Source organism: Ranitomeya imitator, chromosome 3 (assembly GCF_032444005.1).
Source record: "Ranitomeya imitator isolate aRanImi1 chromosome 3, aRanImi1.pri, whole genome shotgun sequence".
Lineage (NCBI taxonomy): Eukaryota > Metazoa > Chordata > Amphibia > Anura > Dendrobatidae > Ranitomeya > Ranitomeya imitator.
In genome coordinates this window covers 150907833-150924884 of record NC_091284.1, presented here as the reverse complement: position 1 = coordinate 150924884, position 17052 = coordinate 150907833, and the positions used below count along the sequence as shown (strand labels likewise).

At 42.6% G+C, this 17052-nt stretch overlaps 1 protein-coding gene across 1 annotated transcript in view; it reads left to right on the top strand.

The window, feature by feature from the left end:
• The window catches only part of DHRSX (dehydrogenase/reductase X-linked), a 480717-nt gene that overhangs the window by 15769 nt on the left and 447896 nt on the right, over positions 1-17052 (top strand). The gene's annotated exons all lie outside the window — the stretch shown is intronic.

Genomic DNA, 17052 nt, shown 5'->3' with positions numbered 1-17052 from the left:
GGCTTCTTGCACAGCTCTTCTATGCCTTCACCACTGACCGTATGTTGTATATTTAGAATACGCTCTATTCTTCTCTGGTCACGAGGCTGTCAGCCCTGATTTTATCTCCTGCCATGGCTGCATGTCTGTTTTGACATAATTGATCTGTTAGGCTACTTTGACACATCAGTTTTTTGCAAATTTTGAAAAAAAAATGGATCCGGCTAAAGTTGCCACCGGATCTGTTTTTTTCTCATAGTCTTGTATTAGTGACGGATCGCCTTACGTTTCATCTGTTTTTTGCCGGATCTGTCGAAAATTATTTTTCTGGCGGACAGAGAAAACGTACATAGGAACTTCTTTTCTGTCTGGCGAAAAAACGGCCAGCAATGGATCCGGCGGAAAACGTATGAAACGTGAGGTGAAATGATCGAATCCGGCGGCCGAATCTGTTTTTTTTACACAAATCATGACATGGCTCCCCAAATCATCACTGATTTTGGAAACTTCACACTAGACCTCAAGCAGCTTGGACTGTCTGTCTCCACTCTTCCTTCAGACTCTGCCGACAAGCTTTTTGGAGATGGAAATTTAATTCTCCAGCAGGACTTGGCACCTGTCCACCCTGCCAAAAGTACCAATACCTGGTTTAAAAACAACAGTATCACTGTGGTTGATTGGCCGCAAAGTCGTCCGACCTTAACCCCATAAAGAATCTATTGGGTATTGCCAAGCGGAAGATGAGAGACACCAGACCCAACAATGCAGACAAGCTGAAGGCTGCTATCAAAGCAACCTGGGCTTCCATAACACCTCAGCAGTGCCACAGGCTGATCGCCTCCATGCCACGCCGCATTGATGCAGTAATTGATGCAAAAGGAGCCCATAACAAGTATTGAGTGCATTTACTGAACATACATTTCAGTAGGCCAACATTTCTGATTTTAAAATCATTTTTTCAAGCTGGTGTAATAAAGTATTCTAATTTACTGAGATAATGACTTTTGGGTTTTCATTGGCTGTAAGTCATAATCATCAACATTAACAGAAATAAACACTTGAAATAGATCATTCTGTAATGACTATATAATGAGTTTCACTTTTTGTATTGAAGAACTGAAATAACAACTTTTTAATATTCTAATTTTGTGAAAAGCACCTGTATATGGTAGAAGATAAGATCGGACAGGCACAGTTGTGTACTAGTCCATAAAGTGCACAGAAGAATAGTATATTCTAAACCTAAATTAGCTTGGTCATGTGCCAGATTTCTGTGGTTGATGTTGCTGAGCTAAGCACAGTATAGCAGAGCTGTGTTCTTTGCAAGTTTACACATTCGTCAGCTGTTTTCTGGTACAGTTCTAAGTTTTCATTTCAGAGATGAGGCGATAGTCTGCACGCAGGTGTGAATGGGAGGGGGGGAGGGTCCTGAAGCACTGAGGAGAAGTGCTGCTGGGAAATATAGTTTAAGCAGTGTATGACCAGTGCTACTCAATAATCTATGTGAAGATGCACAGTGGAACATTGCATTTATATCCTCACATTTTGTTTGTGAACCTCCTCAATTCCGTGGAATGTGATGAAGCTCAGATCCTCACCATGTATTTGAGCAAAGTGCGGTTACAGTATATAGTCTGAGAGGAGGTTTCTGATACTAATTTTGAGGCCCTGCTCTATAGCAGACATGCTATATTTAGTTTGTATGATTATATAAATAACATGAGTAGGGATGAGTGGACCCGTGGAAGTTTGGGTTCTGGTACCCGACCTTTATTCCAAAGTTCGGTTCTGGTAACAACTGTACCAAAATCTGAACCCTATTGAAAACAATGGGGACCCGAACTTTTGAGCTGGAAAATTCTATTTCTCTCTCTCATTGCAATGGACTTCCGGGAGAAGTCAATGTACAGAGTTTAGCACCGGACACTAACTGTTCAGTACGTACCCTGAACTTTTAAGCATATGAGATATTACAATTAATGTAGTTGTGAATACAAAATTGCTTATTACACTTAAGTCACTGCTGATACATGTGCCTTCATGAAATCCAGGCTTTTAAATCGTTACACAGACCATGCCATGGATTACTTTATTCCAATACTCATGTTATTCCTTGTAGTTTATATCTAGAAAATAATTTTTATTTTCAATAATTTCAGCAAGGCAGTGGATTGATTTTCTAGCCATTGATTCTTTGAAGCTATTGAGTGGTAAATCTCGATTTCTGCTTCCCAGGGGTGACTTGCGTTCTGTGCACTTCAGTGACGTTCATCCTGCATGAGTCTTTTGTATCTTTTCTGAACACGTATTTAATATCTATGGCCTCCTTCATAACATCCAGATCTTAAAGTAAAATCTCTTGCAGTGAGTATGGTAAGAAAGATTTCCAGGCTTCCTGAATGAGTCATTTTAATATGCCGAATTTTTTGGACTATAAGACGCAGCGGACTATAAGACACACCCCAGATTTTCAGAAGTAAAATAGGGGAAAAAGAAGTCAAATGGGGGTCCGTCTTAGGCTAGAGTCACACTAGCGAGGAATACGGACGAGTGCTATGCTAGAATAAATCGCATAGCACTCGGACCAGTATTAATCTATAGGGCAGCTCAAATTACCGTTTTTTTATCTGGGCCATATTATACGTGCAAGTGAAATCGCAGCATGCTGCGATTTCATGCATATATTGGTCGTGACAATGCAAGTAAATGGGTGCGAGAAAAAAAATCGCACAGCACTCGCACAATCTGAGTGCTGTCTGATTTTTACACATCGGTGTCCTTTGAAAAGCCAGCAATTCACATGCAGCTACTATAAAAATCACACTGGCTTGTTAGAATAGATAGAATACATATAAACACTTAGAATTGGTGTATATACATAATATACAGTTAAGTCCAAATATATTTGGACAGAGACAACATTTTTCTAATTTTGGTTATAGACATTACCACAATGAATTTTAAACAAAACAATTCAGATGCAGTTGAAGTTCAGACTTTCAGCTTTCATTTGAGGGTATCCACATTAAAATTGGATGAAAGGTTTAGGAGTTTCAGCTCCTTAACATGTGCCACCCTGTTTTTAAAGGGACCAAAAGTAATTGGACAATTGACTCCAAGGCTATTTCATGGACAGGTGTGGGCAATCCCTTCATTATGTCATTATCAATTAAGCAGATAAAAGGCCTGGAGTTGATTTGAAGTATGGTGTTTGCATTTGGAAGGTTTTGCTGTGAATTAAGCATGCGGTCAAATGAGCTCTCCATGCAGGTGAAACAAGCCATCCTTAAGCTGCGAAAACAGAAAAAAACCATCCGAAAAATTGCTACAATATTAGGAGTGGCAAAATCTACAGTTTGCTACATCCTGAGAAAGAAAGAAAAAACACTGGTGAACTCATCAATGCAAAAAGACCTGGGCGCCCACGGAAGACAACAGTGGTGGATGATGGCAGAATAATCTCCATGGTGAAGAGAAACCCCTTCACAACAGCCAAGCAAGTGAACAACACTCTCCAGGAGGTAGGCGTATCAATATCCAAATCTACCATAAAGACAAGACTGCATGAAAGTAAATACAGAGGGGGTCACTGCACGGTGCAAGCCACTCATAAGCATCAAGAATAAAAAGGCTAGACTGGACTATGCTAATAAACATCTAAAAAAGCCATCACAGTTCTGGAAGAACATTCTTTGGACAGATGAAACCAAGATCAATCTTAACCAGAATGATGGAAAGAGAAACGTATGGCGAAGGCGTGGTACCACTCATGATCCAAAGCATACCACATCATCTGTAAAACACGGCGGAGGAAGTGTGATGGCTTGGGCATGCATGGCTGCCAGTGGCACTGGGTCACTAGTGTTTATTGGTGATGTGACACAGGACAGAAGCAGCCGAATGAATTCTGAGGTATTTAGAGCCATACTGTGTGCTCAGATCCAGCCAAATGCAGCCAAACTGATTGGTCGTCGTTTCATACTACAGATGGACAATGACCCAAAACATAAAGCCAAAGCAACCCAGGAGTTTATTAAAGCAAAGAAGTGGAATATTCTTGAATGGCCAAGTCAGTCACCTGATCTCAACCTAATTGAGCATGCATTTCACTTGTTAAAGATTAAACTTCAGACAGAAAGGCCCACAAACAAACAGCAACTGAAAACCACTGCAGTGAAGGCCTGGCAGAGCATCAGAAATGAGGAAACACAGCGTCTGGTGATGTCCATGAGTTCGAGACCTCAGGCAGTCATTGCCAACAAAGGGTTTTCAACCAAGTACTAGAAATGAACATTTTATTTAAAATTATTTAATCTGTCCAATTACTTTTGGCCCCTTTAAAAACAGGGTAGCACATGTTAAGGAGCTGAAGCTCCTAAACCCTTCAACCAATTTTAATGTAGATACCCTCAAATGAAAGCTGAAAGTCTGAACTTCAACTGCATCTGAATTGTTTTGTTTAAAATTCATTGTGGCAATGTCTATAACCAAAATTAGAAAAATGTCTCTGTCCAAATATATATGGACTTAACTGTATATATACGTCAGTGACACATATATATCTTTATATTTGATAGAACGAAGATTAGCTGGTAATTCATTTGTTGGCTTCTGTAGAATCAATGCAGGAGCCTACAGGATAGAAGACATGGTTTACATACAGTAAATAGATGCAGAATAGGTAGATATATCTATACCATTAGTATAGTGTGTGCATGCAAATTAGGAGACATGTATGTAATTAATAAAAGATTATTTTTGTGGGAAAAACTATAGGATTAGTAATGGATAGGTGTCTTATTGATGCCTCTCCTTACTAAGCTGGCTTGATGTCACCTTACAATACAAAGGTGACATCAACCCCACAACTATTACCCCACTTGCCACCGCTACAGGGCCAGTGGGAAGAGAGAGGCTAAGTGCCGGAATTGGCGCATCTTAGAGATGCGCCATTTCTGGGGCAGCTGAGAGCTGGTGATTGCAGCGAGGTTGGTGAGCAATATCCATGGCCTCTTCCTAGGCTATGAATATCAGCCCGCAGCTGTCTGCATAGCCTTTCTTGGTTATTTATTATAAGGGGACCAGACATTTTTTGAGGGGCTCCTCTATTTTTATAGCCAGTAAAGGCTAAATATACAGCTGTGAGCTGATATTAATAGCCTGGGAAGCTCCATAGGTATTACCCCCTTCCCAGGCTATAAACATCCGCCCCCAGTCACTGGCTTTCCCTCTCTGGTTTGGAAAATTGCGCTGGAGACCACGCCATTTTTTCCAAGAATTGTTTTATTCAATACATTTACAATAAGCTGCACACATAATATACTAATTGTATTTGTCACACACATCTATATATCTACCTATTCTGTATGTATGTACTGTATGTAATCCATCTTTTCTATCCTTTTCTGCATATAAAAAAAAAAAATATATATATATATATATATATATCGTATATACTCGAGTATAATCCGAGATTTTCAACCCATTTTTTGGGGTTGAAAGTCTCCCTCTCGGCTTATGCTCGAGTCATACCCAGGGGTCGGCAGGGGAGGGGGAGCGGGGGCTGTCTAATTATACTCACCTACTCCTGGCGCGGTCCCTTGGTTCCCCGGCGCCACAGTTTCTTCCTGTACTGAGCGGTCACATGGTAATAATAAATAGTACTGTTTATTTTTATATAGCGCTAACATATTCCGCAGCGCTTTACAGGTTGCACACATTATCATCGCTGTCCCCGTTGGGGCTCACAATCTAAATTCCCTATCAGTATGTCTTTGGAATGTGGGAGGAAACCGGAGTACCCGGAGGAAACCCACGCAAATACAGAGAGAACATACAAACTCTTTGCAGATGTTGTCCTTGGTGGGGTTTGAACCCAGGACTCCAGCGCTGCAAGGCTGCTGTGCTAACCAGTGCGCCACCGTGCTGCCCGGTGCTGCTCATTACAGTGATGAATATTTGGCTCCACCTCCCATAGGGATGGAGCCGTATATTCATTACTGTAATGAGCGATAACGGTGACCGCTCATTACAGGAAGAAGCTGCGTCGCCGGGGAAGCAGGGACTGCACCATGCCAGGAGCAGGTGAGTATAATGGGGAGGGGAGCGCTGCGCGATATTCACCTGCTCCTCGTTCTGGCACCGCTCCGTCTTCAGCGTCTTCTGCAGTAACGCTCAGGATAGAGGGTGCCCTCTGCCTGCACGTCAGTGCAGAAGACGCTGAAGATGGAGTGGCGCCGGAACGAAGTCAGGTGAATATTGAAAGTGCCGGGGGCCTGAGCTACAGAGAGGCGAGTATGTGATTTTTTTTTATTGCAGCAACAGCAAATGGGTCAAGTGTCTGTATGGAGCATCTTATGGGGCCATAATCAACGTTTGTGCAGCACTATATGGCACAAATATCTTTATGGAGCGTCTTATGGGGCCATAATAAAGGTTTGTGCCGCACTATATGGGGCAAATATCTTTATGGTGCATTTTATGGGGCCATAATCAACATTTGTGCAGCATTATATTGGGCAAATGTGTCTATAGAGCTTCTTATGGGACCATTATTAACCTTTATGCAGGATTATATCGGGCATAATTTAATATGGAGCATCTTATGTACCATCATAAACTTTATGGAGCATTATATGGGGCGTACTTTGTATGGAGCATCTTATGGGACCATCATGAACTGTATGGAGCATTATATGGGGCTTTTGATTCAATATGGATATTCAAAAACACTTAACCTACTGATGTCTCAATTAAGTTTACTTTTATTGGTATCTATTTTTACTTTTGACATTTACCGGTAGCTGCTGCATTTTCCACCCTAGGCTTATACTCGAGTCATTAAGTTTTCCCAGTTTTTTTGTGGCAAAATTAAGGGGGCCGGCTTAAACTCGGGTCGGCTTATACTCTAGTATATACGGTGTGTATATATATATATATATACCGTATATACTCGAGTATAAGCCGACCCCCCTAATTTTGCCACAAAAAACTGGGAAAACTTATTGACTCGAGTATAAGCCTAGGGTAGGAAATGCAGCAGCTACCGGTGAATTTCAAAAATAAAAATAGATGCTCCATACCGTTCATTATTGCCCCATAGATGCTCCATATACAACTGTGCTATATAGAATGCTCTGCACCGTTGATTATGGCCCCATAGATGCTCCTTATAATGCTGTGCCATATATAATGCTCTGCACCTTTGATTATGGCCCCATAAATGCTCCTTATAATGTTGTGCCATATATGCTCTGCACCTTTGATTATGGCCCCATAGAATGCTCCTTATAATGCTGTGCCCCATATATGCTCTGCACCTTTGATTATGGCCCCATAGGTGCTCCTTAGAATGCTGTGCCATATATGCTCTGCACCTTTGATTATGGACCCATAGGTGCTCCTTAGAATGCTGTGCCATATATGCTCTGCACCTTTGATTATGGCCCCATAGGTGCTCCTTATAATGCTGTGCCCCATATATGCACTGCACCTTTGATTATGGCCCCATAGGTGCTCCTTAGAATGCTGTGCCATATATGCTCTGCACCTTTGATTATGGCCCCATAGGTGCTCCTTATAATGCTGTGCCCCATATATGCTCTGCACCTTTGATTATGGCCCCATAGGTGCTCCTTAGAATGCTGTGCCCCATATATGCTCTGCACCTTTGATTATGGCCCCATAGGTGCTCCTTAGAATGCTGTGCCCCATATATGCTCTGCACCTTTATGGCCCCATAGATGCTCCTTATAATGCTGTGCCCCATATATGCTCTGCACCTTTGATTATGGCCCCATAGGTGCTCCTTAGAATGCTGCCCCATATATGCTCTGCACCTTTCATTATGGCCCCATAGGTGCTCCTTAGAATGCTGCTGGTGCTGCCATAAAAAAAAAAAAAAATCATATACTCACCTCTCTTCTCAGGACGCCGGCGCTTTCAATAATTACCTGCTCCTCGTGCGGCTCCGTCTCCAGCACTGACGCTCAGCAGAGGGCGCGCACTGACTACGTCACAGCGCCCTCTAACCTGAGCGTCACTGCTAGAGGACACTGCAGACGGAGCCAGAGCGAGGAGCAGGTAATTATAGCGCTGCGCTCCCCTTACCTGCTGCGGCGCGGTCCCTGCAGTCCCTGGCTTCTCCGGCGCTGCAGCTTCTTCCTGTAATTGAGCGGTCACATGGCACCGATCATTTACAGCAATGAATATGCGGCTCCTCCCCTATGGGGGTGGAGCCGCCTATTCATTTCTGTAATGAGCGGTGCCATGTGACCGCTCAGTACAGGAAGAATCTGCAGCGCCGGAGAAGCCAGGGACTGCAGGGACCGCGCCGCAGCAGGTAAGTATGATTACACGGCCCCCGCTCTCCCTCCCCTGCTGACACCCGGGTATATGACTCGAGTATAAGCCGAGAGGGGGACTTTCAGCCCAAAAAAATGGGCTGAAAATCTCGGCTTATACCCGAGTATATACGGTGTATATATATATATATATATATGTGTATATATATATATATATATATATATATATATATATATATATATATATATATATATTAATGTTTTGAAGAATATTTGGTTTTAACATGATGTGTATTACAATGGCATTTTAACATGAGCTTTTATATACACAGAGCTGCTGTATGTAAAAGCTCATGTTAAAATTGCATTGCGTACGGATTGCATACGGATGTCATAAGGATACTAGATGCGAGGAAATCATGTTTGATCGCGGTGTGCCGGGGGTTAATGTGTCGGGGGCTGTCCGTGGCTGCTCCCGGCACATAGGGCCGGATGTCAGCTGCGATAGGCAGCTGACACTCGGCCGCGCTCCCCCCGTGAGCGCAGCCGATCGCCCTGGACGTACTATTCCGTCCTTAGGAATTTAGGCCCACCCCACATGGACGGAATAGTACGTCCTATGACAGAAAGGGGTTAATTTATGAACCTGTCGTATGCTTTGAAGCAAATGCAAAGGCCAGGTTTCTCAGGGCAGGTTTCAAAAGATAAATTTCATATTCCCCTCTTGGAACATACTATACAACTTTTTTTGTGTTCTTCCCTTCTTCGCTGTTTGGGGAATCTTACCGGGAAAATGTTTACCTGGTACGATACGGGCACCATCAGTTTCAGAAGTAGTGGGACCCTCACCTTCCTGAGTGCCAAACATTAGGGCCTTAATGACTACCTCCTGAAATTGAAGTAGGGTCTCCATATTGCTTACAGATTGAAACAGCACAAAAGAATTGTACAGTGCCATCTGTACAATGTGCACGGCCACCTTTTTGTACCGTACTTTAGCTTTTTTCATGGCACTATATGATTTGAGGACCTGATCTGAGAGATCTACACCCCTCCATGAACTTATTATAATTCTGGGTACAACATGGCATTGGGACTAATGTTGTGGTACCTCGGACAGCAATAGGAGCTGTTGTCGCGTTGTATGGTGGTCAAGATAAAGACATCCCTCTTGTCCTCATACTTGATAACCAGTATGTTGTCGCTGCGTTGGGCTCTGCTGTCGCTCCTTCTAAGCAGTTACCCAAGTAGCGGCTTGAGGACGCCTGTCTGATTTCTTTTCACGGGGCCGCATGTACCTGTACCTCTGACAGAGGGTCTTGAAGTGTGGTATGCTAATGTAGAAGTTACATAGAGGTGATGACTGTTATCTAGCAATGAATGCAGCAAATCCCACACAATTTTCCCTATTGCCCGCATGACGGGGCATTCAGGTTGGTCAATTTGGATGTCCCTTCGTAGATCCTAAATCTGTGGGTCTACCATGAGGTACTCTTGCACAGATTGTGCAGTTTAATTCCGTACCTTGCTTTCTTTCTGGGCAATTATTGTCGGGATTTTAACCTTCTTTTGAATTGAACCAGTGATTCATTAATTTACTGGCTTAATTTATTTAGAAGATCAAAGTTAAGATCGTCTCAGAAAGGACACAGCACATTATCACTATAATGCAAACATTTTCGGATTGCTTCAAATCATGTCCTTTTCCAGGCCATATAAAAAACTGATGTGCTCTATAGTACAGTGGCATATAAAAGTTTGGGCACCTCTGGTCAAAATTACTGTTATTGCAAACAGATAAGCATGTTGAAAATGAAATGATCTCTAAAAGGTCGAAAGTTAAAGATAACACATTTCCCCTTCATGACCCAACCTATTTTGACCTTAATGACCTGGCCGTTTTTTGCAATTCTGACCAGTGTCCCTTTATGAGGTAATAACTCAGGAACGTTTCAACGGATCCTAGCAGTTCTGAGATTTGTTTTTTCGTGACATATTAGGCTTCACATTATTGGTAAATTTAGGTCGATAATTTTTGCGTTTATTTGTGAAAAGAATGGAAATTTGGCTAAAATTTAGAAAATTTCGCAATTGGGAATATTTATTCTGTTAAAGGAGAGAGTTATGTGACACAAAATAGTTAATAAATAACATTTCCCACATGTCTACATTACATCAGCACAATTTTGGAAACAACATTTTCTTTTTTGCTAGGAAGTTATAAGGGTTAAAATTTGACAAGCGATTTCTCATTTTTACAACGAAATTTACAAAACCATTTTTTTAGGGACCACCTCACATTTGAAGTCAGTTTGAGGGGTCTATATGACTGAAAATACCCAAAAGTGACACCATTCTAAAAACTGCACCCCTCAAGGTGCTCAAAACCACATTCAAAAAGTTTATTAACCCTTCAGGTGCTTCACAGCAGCAGAAGCAACATGGAAGGAAAAAATGAACATTTAACTTTTTAGTCACAAAAATGATCTTTTAGCAACAATTCTTTATTTTCCCAAGGGTAAAAAGAGAAACTGGACCCCAAAAGTTATTGTACAATTTGTCCTGAGTACGCCGATACCCAATATGTGCGGGGGAACCACTGTTTGGGCGCACGACAGGGCTCGGAAGGGAAGGAGCGCCATTTGACTTTTTCAATGAAAAATTTACTCCAATCTTTAGCAGACACCATGTCGCATTTAGAGAACCCCTGTGTGCCTAAACATTGGAGCTCCCCCGCAAGTGACCCCATTTTGGAAACTAGACCCCCCATGAAACTTTTCTAGATGCATAGTGAGCACTTTGAACCCCCAGGTGCTTCACAAATTTATCCGTAAAAATGAAAAAGTACTTTTTTTTTCCACAAAAAATTTTTTTTAGCCTCAATTTGTTCAGTTCCACATGGGCAACAGGATAAAATGGATCCTAAAATGTGTTGGGCAATTTCTCTTGAGTACACCATATGTGGTCACAAACCACTGTTTGTGCACACAGCAAGGCTCGGAAGGGAAGGAGCGCCATTTGACTTTTTGAATGAAAAATTAGCTCCAATTGTTAGCGGACACCATGTCGCATTTGGAGAGCCCCTGTGTGCCTAAACATTGGAGCTCCCCCACATGTTACCCCATTTTGGAAACTAGACCTCCCATGGAACTAATCTAGATGTGCGGTGACCACTTTAAACCCCCACGTGCTTCACAGAAGTTTATAACGCAGAGCCGTGAAATTAAAAAATCATTTTTTTCTCAAAAATTATTTTTTAGCCCGCAATTTTTTATTTTCACAAGAAAGTTGTTGTCCAGTTTGTCCTGAGTACGCTAATACCCCATATGTGTGGGGGGAACCACTGTTTGGGCACACCTTGGGGCTCGGAAGGGAAGTAGTGACATTTTGGAATGCAGACTTTGATGGGATGGTCTGCGGGCATCATGTTATATTTGCAGAGCCACAATGTACCTAAACAGTAGAAACCCCCCACAAGTGACCTCATTTTGGAAACTGGAACCCCCAAGGAACTTATCTAAATATGTGGTGAGCAATTTGAACCCCCAAGTGCTTCACAGAAGTTTACAACGCAGAGCCGTGAAAATAAAAAATCATTTTTCTTTCCTCAAAAATGATTTTTAGCAAGCAATTTTTTATTTTCACAAGGGTAACAGAAGAAATTGGACCCCAACAGTTGTTGCCCAGATTGTCCTGAGTATGCTGGTATCCCATATGTGGGGGTAAACCACTGTTTGGGCACACGTCGGGGCTCTGAAGGGAAGTAGTGACGTTTTGAAATGCAGACTTTGATGGAATGGTCTGCAGGCATCACTTTGCATTTGCACAGCCCCTGATGGGCCTAAACAGTAGAAACCCCCCACAAGTGACCCCTTTTTGGAAACTAGACCCCCCAAGGAACTTATCTAGATATGTGTTGAGCACTTTGAACCCCCAAGTGCTTCACAGAAGTTTACAACGCAGAGCAATAAAAATAAAAAAATCATTTTTCTTTCCTCAAAAATGATGTTTTAGCAAGCAATTTTTTATTTTCACAAGGGTATCAGGAGAAATTGGACCCCAATAGTTGTTGCCCAGTTTGTCCCGAGTATGCTGGTACCCCATATGTGGGGGTAAACCACTGTTTGGGCGCACGTCGGGGCTCGGAAGGGAGGGAGCATCATTTGACTTTTTGAACGCAAGATTGACTGGAATCAATGGTGGCACCACGTTGCGTTTGGAGACCCCTGATGTGCCTAAACAGTGGAAACTCCTCAATTCTAACTCCAACACTAACCCCAACACACCCCTAACCCCAATCCCAACTCTAGCCATAACCCTAATCACAACCCTAACCCCAACACACCCCTAACCACAACCCTAACCCCAACACAACCCTAATCCGAACCACAACCCTAACCCCAACACACCCCTAACCATGACCCTAACCAGAAGCCTAATCTTAACCCTATTTCCAACCCTAGCCCTAATTCTAACCCTAACCCTAAGGCTATGTGCCCACGTTGCGGATTCGTGTGAGATTTTTCCGCACCATTTTTGAAAAATCCGCAGGTAAAAGGCACTGCGTTTTACCTGCGGATTTACCGCAGATTTCCAGAGTTTTTTGTGCGGATTTCACCTGCGGATTCCTATTGAGGAGCAGGTGCAAAACGCGGAATCCGCAGATAGAATTGACATGCTGCGGAAAATACAACGCAGCGTTTCCGTGCAATATTTTCCGCACCATGGGCACAGCTGATTTGGTTTTCCATAGGTTTACATGCTACTGTAAACCTGATAGAAAACTGCTACAAATCCACAGCGGTCAATCCGCTGCGGATCCGCAGTCAAATCCGCACCGTGTGCACATAGCCTAATTCTAAGGGTATGTGCACACGCTGCGGAAAACGCTGCGGATACGCAGCGTTTCCAGAGCTGCGGGTCTGCAGCAGTTTCCCATGAGTTTACAGTTCAATGTAAACCTATGGGAAACAAAAAACGCTGTGCACATGCTGCGGAAAAAACTGTGCGGAAACGCAGCGGTTTACATTCCGCAGCATGTCACTTCTTTCTTTGGATTCTCCAGCGGTTTTACAACTGCTCCAATAGAAACCGCAGTTGTAAAACCACAGTAAAATCCGCAGAAAAACCGCGGTAAATCTGCGATAAATCCGCAGCCGTTTTGCACTGTGGATTTATCAAATCTGCTGTGGGAAAATCCGCAGAGGACCAGAATATGTGTGATAGGTTTTATCACAGTGATCGAAATGTACATGGAACGAATCGGCCGGCAGATTCGGCGAGCGCACTGCGCATGCGCCCGCCATTTTGGAGGATGACGGCACCCATGGAGAAGACGGATGGACACCGGGAGGTTCGGTAAGTATGAGGGGGTGGGGGAGCATGGGGGGTGGATCGGAGCACGGGGGGAGCAAACAGGAGGATGGGGGAGCGGACAGGAGGACGGAGGGGAGCGGACCACAGTACGGAGAACTGGCGAGGAGATTGGTGGCGGGGGCAGATCAGGGTTTCCAGCCATGACCGATGATATTGCAGCATCGGCCATGGCTGGATTGTAATATTTCACCACTTTTCATAGGTGAAATATTACAAATTGCTCTGATTTGCTGTTGCACTTCCAACAGCCAATCAGAGCGATCATAGCCACGTGGGGGCAAAGCCACCCCCTGGGCTAAAGTACCACTCCCCCTGTCCCTGCAGATCGGGTGAAATTGGAGTTAACCCTTTCACCTGATCTGCAGGGACGGGATCCCTCCATGATGCCACATAGGCGTCACAGGTCGGATTGGCACCGACTTTCAATGACGTGGCGTCATTGGTCGGGAAGGGGTTAAGCAAAAAAATAGTCCTCTTTAACTTTTTAAAAATTACAAAAAGGAAAATGGTCCAGTGCAAAAGTTTGGGTATCCTTGGAGTTTTGTGTGTTCAGATAACTTTGACCAATGTTTCAGACCTTAATCAACCTGTTAGGGTTATGGCTTATTCATGATCATCATTCAGACAGGCCAGATTATGCTAATTTCCCAGCTTTATAAAAACCCAGTCTCCTCTAAGCTTGTGCCAAAAAAAAATAGCAGCCATGGATTGTTCTAAGCATCTGCTTAGCACTCTGAAAATGGTGCAGGCCCATAAAGCAGGAGAAAGCAAGCAAGATAGCAAAGCGTTTTCAAGTTTCCCTTTCCTCAGTATTTAAGAAATGACAGTAACAGGAACAGTGGAGTCCAAGATAAGGTCTTGAAGACCAAGCAAAATTTCAATGAGAGCTGTTAGGATGGCTGGCCAGAGGGGCAAATCAGAATCCCTGTTTGACTGCAGAAGACCTTCAAAAAGATTTAGCAGATTATGGAGTTGTAGTATTGTTCTACTGTTCAGCGACACCTGCACAAATTTGTTTTTCATGGAAGAAGCATCAGATGAAAACCTCTCCTGCGTCCTTATCATAAAATTCAGCGTCAATAGTATGCAAAGGAACATCTAAACAGGCCTGATGCATTTTGCAAACAAGTTCCATGGACCAATGAGGTTAAAATAGAACTCTTTGGCCACAACAATCATCACAATAATGTGTGGCGAAAAAAGGCACAGAATTTCAGGAAAAGAACATCTTGCCTACTATTAAGCATGGGGGTGGATCAATCTTTGGGGTTGTGATGTAGCCATTGGCATAGGGAATATTTCATGAGTAGAGGGAAGAATGGAATCCATGAAATTTCAACAAATTCTTGATGCAAACAAAACACCAAATGTAAAAGGCTGAAGTTGAAAATTGGATGGCTTCTACAAATGGATAACAGTCCTAAACACGCATTAAAAGGTGCAAGCTAAGGGTTTTACAATGGCCCTCACAGTCCCCTGATCTGAACATCATTGGAAATCTGTGGCTAGACCTAAAAATATCAGTGCTTGCAAGATGACCCAAGGTTCTCACAGAACTGGAAGAATTTTCGAAGGAAGAATGGATGAAAATCTCTCATACTCTTGGCAGGCTATAAAAAGTTTTTGCAAGCTGGGATACCTTCAAAAGGGGGTTCTACTAGGTACTAACCATGCAGTGTGGCCAAACTTTTTCATCGGCCCATTTTTCCTTTGGTAATATATAACATAATATCAATTTTTCGTCATTTGTGGATAATGGCTCTCGTTATGACACTCTGGAGTCCAAAAGCTTTAGAGATTGTTTTTTTAACCTTTTCCAGACATCTCAATTACTCTGGTTCTCATTTGTTCAAGAATTTCTTTGGATCGCGGCATGATGTCTGACTTATGAGGATCTTGTGGTCTTTTTCACTTTGTCAGGCAGGTTGTACTTAAGTAATTTCTTGATTGAGGACAAGTGTGACAGCAATCGGGCCTGGGTGTGGCTAGAGTATTTGAGCACAGCTTCCCAAAGTTGTGATAAACCACAGTTAATTTATGTTTTAAGGGGGAGGGGCAAATCAGTTTTTCACACAGCTCCCTGTAAGTTTGGATTTATTTTTCCTTAATAACATAGACTTTTATTTAAAAACAGATGGTTTTGTTATATTTGTCTAATATTTAAATTTGTTTGGTGATCGGAAACATTGGAGTTTGACAAACATGCAAAAGAATAGGAAATCAGGAAGGGGCAAACATTTTTTCACACAACTGTGTGTATATACACAAGTGTTTATCACTAAATTAGAATATCATCAAAAAGTTAATTTATTTCAGCTCTTTAACACAAAAACTGAAACCCATATAGATTCATTACAGAGTGATCTATTTCAAGTGTTTATTTCTGTTAATGTTGATGATTATGGCTTACAGCCTATGAAAACCCAAAAATAATGATTGTATTTGCTGAGATAATGAGCAAAAACACCTGCAAAGACTTCTTAAGCATTTAAAAAGGTTCCTTAGTCTGTTTCAGTAGGCTCCACAATCATGGGGAAGACTGGTGACTTGACAGTTGTCAAAATGGCAGTCATTGACACACTCCACAAGGCGGATAAGCCACAAAAGGTCATTGCTAAAGAAGCTGGCTGTTCACAGAGTGCTGTATCCAAGCATATTAAAAGGAAAGTTGAGTGGAAGGGAAACATATGGTAGAAAAAAGGTGCACAAGCAACCGGGATAACCACAGCCTTGAAAGAATTAAACACTGTCTTTCAAAAATTTGGGGGAGATTCACAAGGAGTGGACTACTACTGGAGTAATTGCTTTAAGAGCCACCACACATAGATGTATCTAGGACATGGTATACAAGTGTCGCATTCCTTGTGTCAAGCCACTCATGACCAATAGACAAAGCCAGAAGCGTCTGACGTGGTCCAAGGTATTGTTTTCAAATGAAAGTAAATTTTGCATTTTATTTTGAAATCAAGGTCCCAGAGTCTGGAGGAAGAGGGGGATGCACACAATCCAAGCTGCTGGAGGTCTAGTGTGAAGTTTCCACAATCAGTGATGGTTTGGGGAGCCATGTCAGCTGCTTGTGTAGGTCCACTGTGTTTTATCAAGACCAAAGTCTACCATGAAATTTAGAGTACTTCAAGCTTTTTGGAGATGGAAGTTTCATTCTCTAGCAGGACTTGGCACCTGTCCTCACTGCCAAAAGTGCCAATACCTGTTTTAAAAACAACAGTATCACTTTGCTTGATTGGCCAGCAAACTCACCTGACTTATCTCCATAGAGAATCTATGGGGTATTGTCAAGAGGAAGATGAGACACCAGACCCAACAATGAAGACAAGATGAAGGCTGCTATCAAAGCAACCTGGGCTTCCATAACACCTCAGCAATGCCACAGGCT